At 42.8% G+C, this 14,358-nt stretch overlaps 1 long non-coding RNA gene across 2 annotated transcripts in view; it reads left to right on the top strand.

Annotated features, from left to right (window-relative positions):
- Positions 1 to 9,571, top strand: part of LOC125459131 (uncharacterized) — a 70,339-nt gene extending 60,768 nt beyond the window's left edge. For both annotated transcript variants that reach the window (XR_009446844.1, XR_007248968.2), the window contains one exon: positions 8,907 to 9,571. This is a non-coding gene — a long non-coding RNA (uncharacterized LOC125459131). The remainder of the gene's footprint in view (positions 1 to 8,906) is intronic.
- Positions 9,572 to 14,358: the final 4,787 nt, after the last annotated feature.

Genomic DNA, 14,358 nt, shown 5'->3' with positions numbered 1-14,358 from the left:
CCTCCTCCTACTGCCCCCTTGATCATGACCCCACCCCCGAACACCAAACCATCATGTCCCAAACCATCCATGACCTCATTACCTCAGGTGACCTCCCATCCACAGCCTCTAACCTCACTGTTCCCCAACCCCGCACAGCCCGCTTCTATCGCCTTCCCAAAATCCACAAACCCACCTGCCCTGATCGACCCATTGTCTCCAACTGCTCCTGCCCTACCGAACTTATCTCCACCTATCTGGACTCCATTTTCTCCCCCTTGGTCCAGGAACTCCCTACTTACGTCCGTGACACCACCCTCGCCCTCCACCTCCTCCAGAACTTCCAATTCCCCGGTCCCCAACACCTCATTTTCACCATGGACGTCCACTCCCTATACACCTGCATTCCCCATGCAGATGGCCTCAAGATCATCCGCTTCTTCCTGTCCCACAGACCCGACCAGTCTCCCTCCACCAACACCCTCATCCACCTAGCCAAACTCGTCCTCACTCTCAACAACTTCTCCTTCGATTCCTCCCACTTCCTACAGACCAAGGGGGTGGCCATGGGTACCCACATGGGCCCAGGCTATGCCTGCCTCTTTGTAGGTTACATGGAACAGTCCCTCTTTCGCACCTACACTGGCCCCATACCCCACCTCTTCCTCCGTTACATTGATGACTGTATCAGCACCGTCTCATGCTCCCAAGGGGAGCTCGAACAGTTCATCCACTTCACCAACACCTTCCACCCCAACCTCAAGTTCACATGGACCATCTCCAACACATCCCTCACCTTCCTGGACCTTTCTGTCTCCATCTCAGGCAACCACCTACAAACCGATGTCCATTTCAAGCTCACCGACTCCCACAGCTACCAGGAATACACCTCCTTCCACCCACCTTCCTGTAAAAATTCCATCCCCTATTCCCAATTCCTTTGACTCCACCGCATCTGCTCCCAGGATGAGGCATTCCGCTCCCGCACATCCCAGATGTCCTCGTACTTCAAGGACCGCAACTCCCCTCTGCAGTGGTCGAGAACGCCCTCGACCGTGTCTCCCGCATTTCCTGCACCTCACCCTCACACCCCACCCTCGGAATAACCGCCAAAAGAGAATCCCCCTAGTCCTCACATATCACCCTACCAACCTCTGGATACAACGCATCATACTCCGACACTTCCGCCATCTACAGTCCGACTCCACCACGAAAGACATTTTACCATCCCCACCCTTGTCTGCTTTCTGGAGAGACCACTCTCTCTGTGACTCCCTTGTCCGCTCCACACTCCCCTCCAACCCCACCACACCTGGCACTTTCCCCTGCAACCGCAGGAAGTGCTACACTTGCCCCCACACCTCCTCCCTCACCCCATCCCAGGCCCCAAGATGACTTTCCACATCAAGCAGATGTTCACCTGCCAATGTGGTATACTGCATTTCTGTACCCGTTGTGGCTTCCTTTACATCAGGGAAACCAAGCGGCGGCATGGGGACCGCTTTGCAGAACACCTACGCTCGATTCGCAGTAAACAACTGCACCTCCCAGTCACGAACCATTTCAACTCCCCCTCCCATTCCTTAGATGATATGTCCATCCTGGGCCTTCTGTAGTACCATAATGATGCCAGTTGTAGGTTGCAGGAACAGGAACTCCTATTCCGCTTGGGAACCCTGCAGCCCGTTGGTATCAATGTGGATTTCATCAGCTTCAAAATCTCCCCTCCCCCAACTGCATCCCAAAACCAGCCCAGCTTATCCCAGCCTGCCTAACCTGTTCTTCCTCTCATCTGTCCCCTCCTCCCACCTCAAGCCGCAACTTCATTTCCCACCTACTAACCTCATCCTGCCCCCTTGACCTGCCCATCCTCCCCGGACTGACTTATCCCCTCCCTCCCTCCCCGCCCATACTCTCCTCCCCACCTATCTTCTCCTCTATCCATCTTCAGTCCACATCCCCCTCTCTCCATATTTATTTCAGAATCGTCTCCCCATCCCCCTTTTCTGATGAATGGTCTAAGCCTGAAAAGTAAGCTTTTGTGCTCCTGAGATGCTGCTTGGCCTGCTGTGTTCATCCAGCTCCGCACTTTGTTATCTTGGATTCTCCAGCATCTGCAGTTCACATTATCTCTGGTTCAAAGAATTGAATGTGTTATTCCCTTTCCCAGAATCTTACAGATATTTACATATAATTATCCAATGTGAAATAATGCGGTAAACTAAATCTTCTGCCCAAAAGCCCATAATCAAGAGGGTGCAAAAGCTAAGGAGTGTACAGTAGTGTAGTTCATTTGTAATGTGAACTGCTTGGTCTATCTTATATAAATAAAGCCACCAATTGGCTCAAAGTCTGTGCTTCAATTTGGCATGAATATTTATCTTGGCTGATGTTCAGAGAGGAGAATATTCCAGTAGCTAGTGTATCGGTCAAGGGTTCTCTGTTAAAATAGTTGGCACTTGTTTCTCATTTACCCCAACATTGGGCAGAAAAAGATGCAATCTGATTTGGAGAAAATGTGAGGTTTGCTTATTGAAGTAATGCTGAATATGATGGAATACCTTGTATAATACCTCAAAACAGGAAGGACTTACATACACAATCTTTCGTTTTCCAGAATGACAAATGTTCCTTTCCTGCTACACATGCAGAATATGGCAAAGCAATACTTTTGCGGCCTTGAACCTTGTATTGGAATGACTTGTTATGTTTCATTACATCTTGAATAAGTCATAAGTACGACACCAATTGGAAGCTAATAATACTTTGAAGAAGCATGTAATGCAGATATGCACTGCTTTAATAGCATGTTATGGTCAGCAAAAGGGTTAATACTGTGCACAGTTAACACATACCTCCCCTGTAATTTTTGGGCAAAATACAAAAATGCTTCTCGTTAACTAAAGGAAGCTGAATTTTTAATTTCAAAAATATGTTTCATTCATAAATTATCTATAAGTCAAAAACTATTACAACTCAGGTTCCTTTAGACTTCACAGAAAATGCAGTGGAATTTTGACATTTGTCATTACACCTTCAATTCAGTTGCAAAAAAGGGGATTTCTAATTCTGAAAGAAAACTTTACATTCCTTTAAGGCAAATGAGGGGGACACAAATCTTAACAGATCCCCATTGTACTTTGGCAGAAAGACCTTAAACAGTGGTCTTACCCCACTGCTACTTGGAGACAGTTGTCCACAGCTATAGTGCATCATTCAGCACCGAGTTCTGGGCCTTGGAATGTGCCAATCTGCAACTCTTGATCAATGCCAACTCTTTGCATTGGAAGAGCAATGAGTTTTGGGCAGACCAAAGGTGTCTTTCATTGAGTTGATGGTTCTCCAGGAACAGTCAATGTTTGTCTCAGTGTGTGACCCAGGAACAGCCTATAGGGCACAGAGACCTGCGCCCCAGAGCTGCTCGGGACCAGCCTCTTTAAAAAAAACCAAATTGTCCCTCTCCAGACCTACTTTGAAAAGGCACGATCTACTGGTAGACTTGTAGCAGTGTCTTCACCAGCGCAAGCATTTCAAGGGCAATGGGGTGGCCAAGAGACTCTGGACGTACATGACGGATCTTACAAATAGTGACCTTTTCACCTGTTTTTTGCAGGTGTGTCATTCCGCCAAATGACTTTGACAGTCTGCTCAGGGAACCATCTGTCAGGATCCGCTCTCTCCTTTTCCCACAGGGTCTCGAGGATGGTATCTGCCGAAACCTTTTTGATGGACCTGTGGTCAAAGCTATTTCCCTTACAAATTTTTCCAAGAAGAACAGGTGATACAGGATGGTCCAACTACTTGGATCATTCCGCAGCAACGAGGCCAGATGTACTCTTCGTAACAGCATGGGCAGGTAGAATCTCAGTACATGGTTTCCTTTGATGATTGTAGACCGAGGGTCTATGCACAACTGATGCAAGTTAGCCATCAAGAGGAGGGTGGCATTTGGTACATTGTTTCTCCCTTATCCAGACCTTCGTACGTGGTGTCTCTGTGAACACAGCCCAGCTTTGACCTCCAGGTGAAGTAGAAGATGACTCAGGTGACTGCATTGGGGAATAGGCCAGATGTGTGCCATGTGCGGCAACACTAAGAGCACCTCACAACTGATGAGCAGGTTTTTACCCACAAAGAGAGGGAGCGGGAGCAGTGCTCCCATCTGCCCTTCCTTCATTCATTCCAAAGGAAACCAATCTTTTATTTTATTGCAAAAAGTATACTTTGTTCATAAAAAAAACCTTTACCTACATTCACAGGTACTAAAGCAGTTCTCCAGCGTCTTTTTGTATCAAGAAAAGCAAACATTGGAATTTTACATTCTAAATTATATTCTAATTAATTGTAGGTATTTGTAAAATACTTTCAATATGAAGCTTAGCTAGACTGCCAAGCTCAAAAGTAAGACTGTAGGTCTTCTTGTGGCTGTTTTTATGCTTCAAACTAATGTAAACTTAGGCTCATAAATGTGAAAAGCCTTTGAGGTAGAAGACGTATTATTGTTTAAAATAGTTTAGTTTTGTAATTTGAAGTATGTAACAGCACAATGTATTTTTATGATAATTTTGAACTTTAATTTTAGAGAGCAACAGTTAGTTTGAAGCCATATATTGTTCTTGCAGGTAAAGGAAATTGATAAATTCTGGAGAATATTTAGATGTATCAATGACAGTGCATACTCTAGGCAGATGCACAAATTACTCTGCTCATGCTACATTGTCTTAGAGATATATGAAGTTGACAAAGTAGGAGGGATGAGCTGTCATAGAAGAGATATCACTGACATTTTAAAGAACAAATCAGCAGATAGTAAGAAGTGAGATTGGTAAAGTAACCATCATTTTCTTAAAAAAACATGCAGTAGGAATTTGGCATCGACAACACAGCCAATCTAAGATTGGAAATGTAATGTTCATACATCAACAATGCAAATGAAATTCGAATGCCTCTGATTATACACTGGGAGTAGTGTCTTACAATTGTATAAGTGGTGATTCCTAATGATTTGGTACACAGAAAATAAGACCAAAAACAGAAGGGCTATTTCAATGATCAAAACAGAACAAGAGACATATACCCAGTCATCTAGAAACTGCAAGGTGATATTCCAAAATAGATTGACTGAAAATCAATGTTCTTTTTAAGTATCATTTCTTCTGTACCTGCTGAGGGTGAGGGAGTCTGGAAATCACTGCCTGAAAGGATAGCTTTGTTAGAAACTCTCACAACCTTTGAAAAATATTGAAATATTCACTTGCTTTGCAAGAACCATGGGGAAAAGCTGGCAAATGGGAAGAGTGTTGGCAGATCTTTATTGGTCGGCATGGATAAGATGGTCCAAAGGACCTCCTTCTGTGATGTGAATATGTGGCAGTCTTTGAGAAATCTACTCAGGTCTGGGGATAACATCAAAGCAAGAATAGCTGTTTTAAAATGGCCCTTGCATTAGCCTTGAGAGTGTACAGGTATTGTATTAAAATTGGCATATACTTGTTTCCATATGCTTAAAAGCAGGAACTTTTCTTTGACTTTGAAATTATGACCTGCAATATACTAACATTACTGAAAAATACAGACTTTTTTTACTATGGAACAAGAAGAGGATAGATGTAATTCTATCTGGCCATTTAACCTACTGTTATTGGCAAATATCCCAATGTAAATTATTCAAATAACTTCTGGCAAGCCGCTGCTAAAGACTTGCCAGTGATTGTGTACATAGGTGCATGTAGAAGCAGAAGTTGAGGTGCTTCTACATGATTTAAGATCCTTCAGCAGCTCTCATTGACATTCTATCAGAGCAGGTTAAAGGATAAAAAATATCTTCAAGGCTGAGAAGCACAAGACTTCAGTCACCTTGAAATGGAAATAGTGAAGGTAAGGTGTGAAAGGTTCTGGTACATGGAGGAGAAGATCATTTTGTGTCATAATAAAAATACAGTTGAAGAAGGTGGCTGAGGAAGTTAATGTCGTCTTCTCAATGACTTCAATGTCAGATAAAACTTTTATTCTTGGCAAAGCTGGAGCAAAGTAAGTGCAATACAGCCTTTACTAAGATCTTCTTTGCAACACCTAGTTATCCTTTTTACACTGTTTGAACATTGTTTTTAATATGATAGTTGAGAGTCACTATTTATTCCTCAACTGTAACTACCTATGAGAAGGTGAATTGGACTGTATTCTTGAACAGCTGAAATCCATCTAGTGTAGGTACATACACATACTATTAAAGGACTCTTGTGGTGCAATGGTGGTATCCCTACCTCTGACATAGGTTCAAGTCCCACCTGCTCCAGAGGCATGTAATTGCATCACTGAGCACATTGATTAAAATATCTACACATAGTATCAGAGGTCTTGTGATGCAGTGGTAATGTCCTAATGCTGAGCCAGAAGGCCCAAGTATAAGCCCCACTTCTTCCAGAGGTGTGTAATAATATCTCTAACAGGTTGATGAGAAAATATCTCCACAGTACTATTTAGAGCACTTGTGGTGCAGTGGTAATGTCCCTACTGCTGAGCCAGGAGGCATGGTTTCAAGTCCCACCCCCTCCAGAAGTGTGTCATAACATCTCTGAACAGTTTGATATAGAAAATATCTCCACAGTAAAAGTTAATGAGGAACCTCAAGGATTTTGATTGCGAATCCTAAAAGGAATGGTGACATCAACTGCAAGTCAGGAGGGAACGTGGATTTGAAAGGGAACTTGCAAGTAATAGTTTTGTCATGTGTCTACTGTCTTTGTCCTTCTAGGAAGTAGAAGTTAAGAGTTTGGAATACGCTTTTGAAGGAGCGTCGATGAGTTGCTGTAGTACATCTTGTTTGTCTATTAGTGCTGGGCGGAATAAAAGCTAAAGGTGATGAATGGCTTGCCAATCAAGTGGGTTGCTTGATATAAATCGTGTTGATCTTCTTCAGTGTTATTGCATACAGTCTAGTCAAAAATATTCCATAACAGTCAGAACTTGTTTTCTGTAGAGCATGAACAGGATTTGGGGAGTGAGGAGGCTAACTAAAGAATTCCTTCCATACACTTACAGCAGAATTGCTGTGCTGTTGTTTTTTTATGCCTCAACCAATAAAAGCATGTATCCCATATGTCTTCTTAACCACATTATCTGCATGCCCCCCTATGTTCAGGGAGCTGTGGGACTGCATGCCAAAGTCCCTCTGATCCTCAATAATTTCCAGGGTGATACCATTCACAGTGTAATTACCCTGCATTTTTAACCCTCCCATGTGCTTTGCCGTAGTTTTCTGGGTTGAATTCCATTTGCACTGCTGTGCCCAGCTGATGAGTCTAATTATATAATCTTATACATATAGCCATCCTCCTCACTGTTTTCTTCCATACCAACTTTCATATCATCGCACAACTCTTGGACATAGCCTCTATATTCAAGTCCAAACCATGAACGTACACCACAAATAGCGAGGATCCTAGCACTGAGCCCTGTGGAACTTCACTGAAAACAGACTTTCAGTCACAGAAGCATCCCTTCACCATCACATTCTGCTTCCTGCATGTTTTGGATCCGTCGTGCGTATTTGTCTTGGATTGCATTGACCCTTACTTTCTCGACCAATCTGCCACATGGAAATTATTAAATGGCTTGCCGAGTACATGTCGACCACAAGAGCAGTTCCCTCATCAACATTCCTAGTCATCTCCTCAAAAGCAATTCAGCAGATTTGTCAAACACGATCTTCCCTTGATAAATCCATGTTGACTATTCTTGTTTAACCTGAACCTTTCCAAGTACAGATACAATCTGTCCCATGGAATTCTTCCTAATAACATCCTCACCACAAAGGGTAGATTCTAATTTCCTGATATCTTGCTTCCTGCCTTTGTTTAATAATGAGACAATGCTATAAGTCCTCCAGTTCTCTGGTATTTCATCTGTGGCCAGAAAGGATGTGAAAATTAGTGCCAGAATACATGCCATCTCCTTTCTTACAGCTTGGGATCCATCTCATTTAGGACTGTGGATTTATACAATTTTAAGGCTGCTTAATCCATTAGTACTACCTCTGCCTCTGTTAATTTCTTCAAATATTTCACAATCCTCCATCCTCGTGTCTATATCTGTAACATCCTTTTCCATTGTGAAGACTAATGCAAAGCATTCATTGGGGACATTGTTCTAGTTCTGGATGTAAGTTTGCTCGCTGAGCTGGAAGGTTTGTTTTCAGACGTTTCATCACCATTCTAAGTAACATCATCAGTGAGCCTCGGGTGAAGCGCTGGTGTTATGTCCCGCTTTCTATTTATGAGTTTAGGTTTCCTTGGGTTGGTGATGTCATTTCCTGTATTGATGTCATTTCCTGCTCTGGTGATGTCATTTCCCATTCTTTTTCTCAGAGGGTGGTAGATGGGCTCCAAATCAATGTGTTTGTTGATGGAGTTCCGGTTGGAATGCCATGCTTCAAGGAATTCTCGTGCGTGTCTCTGTTTGGCTTGTCCTAGGATGGATGTGTTGTCCCAATCAAAGTGGTGTCCTTCCTCATCTGTATGTAAGGACACTAGTGATAGTGGGTCATGTCTTTTTGTGGCTAGTTGATGTTCATGTATCCTGGTGGCTAGCTTTCTGCCTGTTTGTCCAATGTAGCGTTTGCCACAGTTCTTGCAAGGTATTTTGTAAATGACGTTCGTTTTGCTTGTTGTCTGTATAGGGTCTTTTAAATTCATTAGCTGCTGTTTTAGTCTGTTGGTGGGTTTGTGGGCTACCATGATGCCAAGAGGTCTGAGTAGTCTGGCAGCCATTTCTGAGATGTCTTTGATGTAGGGGAGAGTGGTTATGGTTTCTGGGCACGTTTTGTCTGTTTGTTTGGGTTTGTTGCAGAGAAATTGGCAGACTGTGTTCATTGGGTACCCGTTCTTTTCGAATATGCTGTATCAGTGATTTTCTTCTGCTCTTCGTAGTTCCTCTGTGTGATTGGGACAACACATCCATCCTGGGACAGGCCAAACAGAGACACGCACGAGAATTCCTAGAATCATGGCATTCCAACCAGAACTCCATCAACAAACACATTGATTTGGAGCCCATCTACCACCCTTTGAGAAAAAGAACAGGAAATGACATCAACACAGGAAATGTCATCACCAACCCAAGGAAACCTAAACACATAAATAGAAAGCGGGACATAACACCAGCGCTTCACCGGAGGCTCACTGATGACGTTACCTAGAATGGTGATGAAACGTCTGAAAACGAACCTTCCAGCTCAGCAAGCAAACTTACATCCAGAACCTCAACCTGAGCTACAAATCTTCTCAAAACTCGCTACCATTGTTCTAGTCTTACACGTCCTCACAGAGGTTACATCAATGGTTTTCAATGGACCATACTCTTTCTCTAGTTATTCCCTTGCTCTTATAATTCTTCCTACCAAAGCTTTCTCATCTACTTTATTTTTACCAACTCCATTTTTATGTCCCATCCCCCTGTCCTCTTTATGGTCTTTTAGGGACTCTGCCATATTGAGTGCCTGGTATCTGCCACAAGATTCTCCTTGTTCCTTAGTCATAACTTTTATGTACTTTTATTTGAATTAACTATAAAGGATTCTTTATGTTACAACAAGCACAGAGGTCACAATAAATTCCTCTCTTTTGAGTCCTGATGTTCGTACATGTAACAGAGTTCGTGTTTCTTTCATAGATGTGTTTCTAATCAAATTCAATATGTATTTTTCTCTGTATAAAGCTATGAAGAAATATTTCAGACGTGACCTCTTGTCCGAGCAAATGAGGAGCTCGTTATGTTGTTTAAAAAAACTCACGCAGTAAAAAGTATAAATTCAAAAATAAAAACCATCCCTGAATATGCACAAACGTGCACATGCTTGCACATCAGCATACAAGCAAACAGCTTAATATAGAGGGTGGAGGAAGTGAAATTGAAAAATTTTTTTTAATTCTGCAGCTTTGTGAAGTAGTCCAACTTGTAGCAGAGACGAGATTTCAGCATCAGTGAACTGTCAGGAGGGAACTATTGTTTATTCCACCCTGAAGCCACCTTGATGTTACAATCTCTTGTAACTGCAGACAAGTAATCTTAACTTTTTACAAGGGACATTTCGATCATGTGTTTGCTGACTACTGTCACAAAATGAAGGCAATCTATATTAACAAAAGAGCTTTGATATCCCCCCATTGTCAAAGCTGGCAAGATGCTGTTGAAACAGAGAAGGGTTCTTCAGTCCCTTTCTTTGCATAATGATTTTGATAGGCCTCAGTTGTCTCTGTCCATTCTTGCACATGTGAGATAACAAAGTGTGTAGCCGGATGAACACAGCAGGCCAAGCAGCAAGTCAGGAGCACAAAAGCTGACGTTTCGGGCCTAGACCCTTCATCAGAGACAGGGTTTTTCAGCCAGACCTCTGACACACACCATAGTTAGTAATAATGTGGAATGCATTGGCCTTGTGATATTATCGCTAGACTAATCTTCTGGAGACCCAGGCAATGTCTGGGGACCTAGTTTTGAATCTCACTATGTTAGTTGACGAAGTTCCGTTTTTAAAAAGTCTGGGATTAAGAGTCTGATGATGACCATGAATCCATTGTCGAATGTGGGGAAAAATCCATCTGGTTCCCCAGTGTTATTTCGGGAAGGAAACGGTAATCTTTAACCTGGTCTAGCCAACATGTGACTCCAGGCCTACAGCAATGTGTCTGACTCTTAACTGGCCTCTGGACAATGCTGATAATTCCTTCTCCACTATTTAGCAGAAATGCAAAGGCGCTAATTCTAACAACAAACCTATACGATCCAAATATCCTGACCCCTGGAAATCTAACAAGGTCAGAACCAACTTGGTTCAACAGGCAGAAAACGTCCCCTGCTGTAGTTACTTTGGTGAAGTGCATTATAGACTTCACAGCCACATAAATTCACAATTTTGTGTTTAGTAAGGGAAGTTAGAGAAGATCTTTGAGATCTCGTTAAATGCTAGTTAAACTTGTGCTATATCACTCATCCACGACCCTACCAGAAGCTGCCTTTATTTATGTGCAGCTATGATATTCCACAGACATTCTTCTCCAGTACAAGTTTTGGACGAGGATTAGTTAAGGTATGACATGAGGGTATGTTTGCACTTTAGACAATCAACGTATATCATTTCGCCAACACTTTGTGCTAGCCTCTTGCAACCTTTCCTGGGATACCTACACAAAGGACAATAACAAGACAATGTATTCTTTTATAACTAGAGCTGGAAAGCAGTTCCAACACAGAGTTAGCTCTTAATTGTGCCAAGGTTACAGCTGCATTCAAAATTTGTGCAGCAGGCTCCTTGTAGACAAGTGCAGGAAATTTCTGTCTCGCCTCCCAACTGCCAGAATGCATTTTCGTCAGGCAGGTCATTGGAGCATAGTTCATCATGGCCACTGATTTTATTAATGTTCTCTGGAAAGCAGCCAGCAGCAGAGGGACCCTCCACTTCAACCATATGACAGGATTTCAAAATGTGCAGGGCATAAGTGACTGCAGTTGTGACGCTACATGCACTAATTCCAGTGCAATTATATTTATGAGTAAAAGAAACTACATTTTCACAATGTGCAGTTGATATCGATAGTATCCCTACAGTTTGGGGACAGGCCATTTGGTCCAACGAGTCCACACCAACCCTCCTAAGAGCATCCCACCCAGACCCATCCCATCCCTATAATCCTGCATTTCCATCTGCATCCCTGAACACCATGGGCAATTTAGCGCAGCTAATCTGCCTAACCCGCACATCTTTGTACTGTGGGAGGAAACTGGAGCATCTGGCACAAACCCACACAGACACAGGGAGAACATGCAAACTCCACACAAACAGTTGCCTGAGGGTGGGATCGAACCTGGGTCCTGTGAGGCAGCAGTGTTATTTACTGAGCCATCGTGCTATCCATATATGACTACAAGCACAGAATTGTACACAGTTTGTCAGTTGGCAGCTCCCTTGAATCTTCCATTCTACAGGTCAGCAGTGCTGTCAGTATTTGAAAGGTGAGAACCATTGTGTGATTGCTTTTGGGAGTCTAAGGATGACAGTACTGAGCAATGTGACATGATACCTGAGGACAGGTACAATTTGCCACAGCTCCATCATGGTATCAGTACCTTCACACGTTGTTAAACAGTGACTTAATTGTTTGGACATCCAGTTCTAGTGACATCTTAAATAACAGGCATCACAATTTGTTTATTTATTCAATGTTACCATAATTATTTACCATTAATTTGCCATCATGGTCATCTATACAATGAACATTCAAAGATTTTATGATCCTCTTTCCATTCTGTTCATTGTACTGAAAGTCTGCAGGGGATTAAAGATAGGTTAAGTGAGTTGGTAAGGGTCAGGCAGATAGAGTCCAAGCTGGTAACTGTGAGGTCATCCATTTTGGTAAGAATAGCCGCTAAATGGGCTGTTATTTAAATGGTGAAAAATTACAGCAAGCTGCTGTGCAGAGGGGTCTGGTAGTCCTTCTGCATGAATCTCAAAAAGTTGTTTTACAGGTGCAGCAGGTAATTAAGAAGGCAAATAGAATATTGTCCCAGCTACCATCAGTTCTGAGGAAGGGTCACCAGACCCAAAACATTAACTCTGTTTTCTCCTTCACAGATACTGCCACATCTGCTGAGCTTTTCCAGCAACTTTGTTTTTATTCCTGATTGACAGCATCCACAGTTCTTTTGGTTCTTATAGAATATTGTCCTTCATTTCTAGAGGGATGGAATTAAAAAGTAGTGAGGTTATGAGCCACTATATACAGTACTTTGTGAGGCCACACCTGGAATACCCTGTATAGTTTCAGATTCCTTCCTTGAGAAAACATGTACTGGCACCGAAGGTGGAGCAGGGGAGGTTCACTCGGTTGATTCCGGAATTGAGAAAGTTGCCTCATGAGGAGAGATTGGACTGTACTCATTGGAAATTAGAAGAATGAGGGGGGATCTTATAGAAACATGCAAAATTATGAAGGGACTAGATAGGATAGGAGCAGGGATGTTGTTGCCACAGATGGCTGAAACTAAAACTAGGGGGCAGAGCCTCGAAATAAGGAGGAGCAGATTTAGGACTGATTTGAGGTGGAACTTGTTCACCCAAAGGGCTTTGAATCTGTAGAATTCCCTGCCTAGTGAAGTAGTTGAGGCGACGCCATTGATTGTTTTTAAGGTAAAGATTGATGGATTTTTGACCAGTAAAGGAGTTAATGGTAATGTTGAGTGGGTGAGTAAGTGGAGCTAAATCCACAAAAAGATCAGTCATGTTCTTATTGAATGGCAGAACAGGCTTGATGGGCCAGATGGCCTACTCCTCATATTTCTTATGTTCTCGTGACACAGAAACAGGCAGGTTCAACACATTTAAGCTCCACATGAGCCTCCTACCATTGTTATTAAGAAAACTCCAACAATATATCCTTCTGTTTCTTTCTTCCATGCACCCTGAGATACTTTGCACAAGCATTACCAAACAAAATTTGACACAAAGTTACAAGATGAAATTAAGGCAGATGACTGAAAGCTCGATCTGTGTGGTACCTTGAAGGAACAAAAGAAGTTTGGGGAGGCCTTGTGACAGTTGAATATTCAGCTGTCACTGGTAGAACTGCTGAAATCAGGAATGCTGATGAGGCCAGAATTAGAGAAGAGAAAATACTTTGGAAGGCTTTTGGGCTGAAGAAGGTTAGATGGTCTTCCATCCATTCAAATGTATTGTCAATACCACTCACCTAAAATAAATCAATCCATAACTCCTTCATCGTAGCAAGCTACTGCCCTATCTTGAAGCTCATTTTCCTCTAAATTACTTGAATGCACTACCACCTTCTAAATCCATACCAGTTTTACCCAAAGCTTGATGTTTGAGTGCCTCCAATCAGATTTTCACCTCAGCACAGGATCAAACTTTTTTTTATCAATGTCATAAATTACATTCAGTAAAACTTAGCAAACCTGGAATCAATGGGCATCAAGGGGCAAACATTCCTGTGGTTGGAGTCGTCCCTGACAGATAGGAAGATGGTTGTGGTTGTGGGAGGTCAATCATCTCAGCTCCAGGACATCTCTACAGGAGTTCCCCAGGGTAGTGTCCTAGGCCCAGCCATCTTCAGCTGTTTCATCAATGACCTTCCCTCCAAAATAAGGTCAGAAGCGGTGATGTTCGCCGATGATCGCACAACGTTCAGCACCATTCGTGACTCCTCAGGTAGTGAAGCAGTCCATGTTCACATACAACAAGATCTGGACAATATCCAGGTTTGGGCTGACAAGTGACATTCACGCCACACAAATGCCAGGCTGTGACCATCACCAATATCAGACAATGTAACCACCACCCCTTGACATTTAGTGGTGTTACCATCTCTG

The sequence above is a fragment of the Stegostoma tigrinum genome, chromosome 17, assembly GCF_030684315.1.
Source record: "Stegostoma tigrinum isolate sSteTig4 chromosome 17, sSteTig4.hap1, whole genome shotgun sequence".
Taxonomy (NCBI): Eukaryota; Metazoa; Chordata; class Chondrichthyes; order Orectolobiformes; family Stegostomatidae; genus Stegostoma; species Stegostoma tigrinum.
The sequence above is the reverse complement of the archived record's forward strand: the minus strand, read 5'-3'. Positions and strand labels throughout refer to the sequence as shown.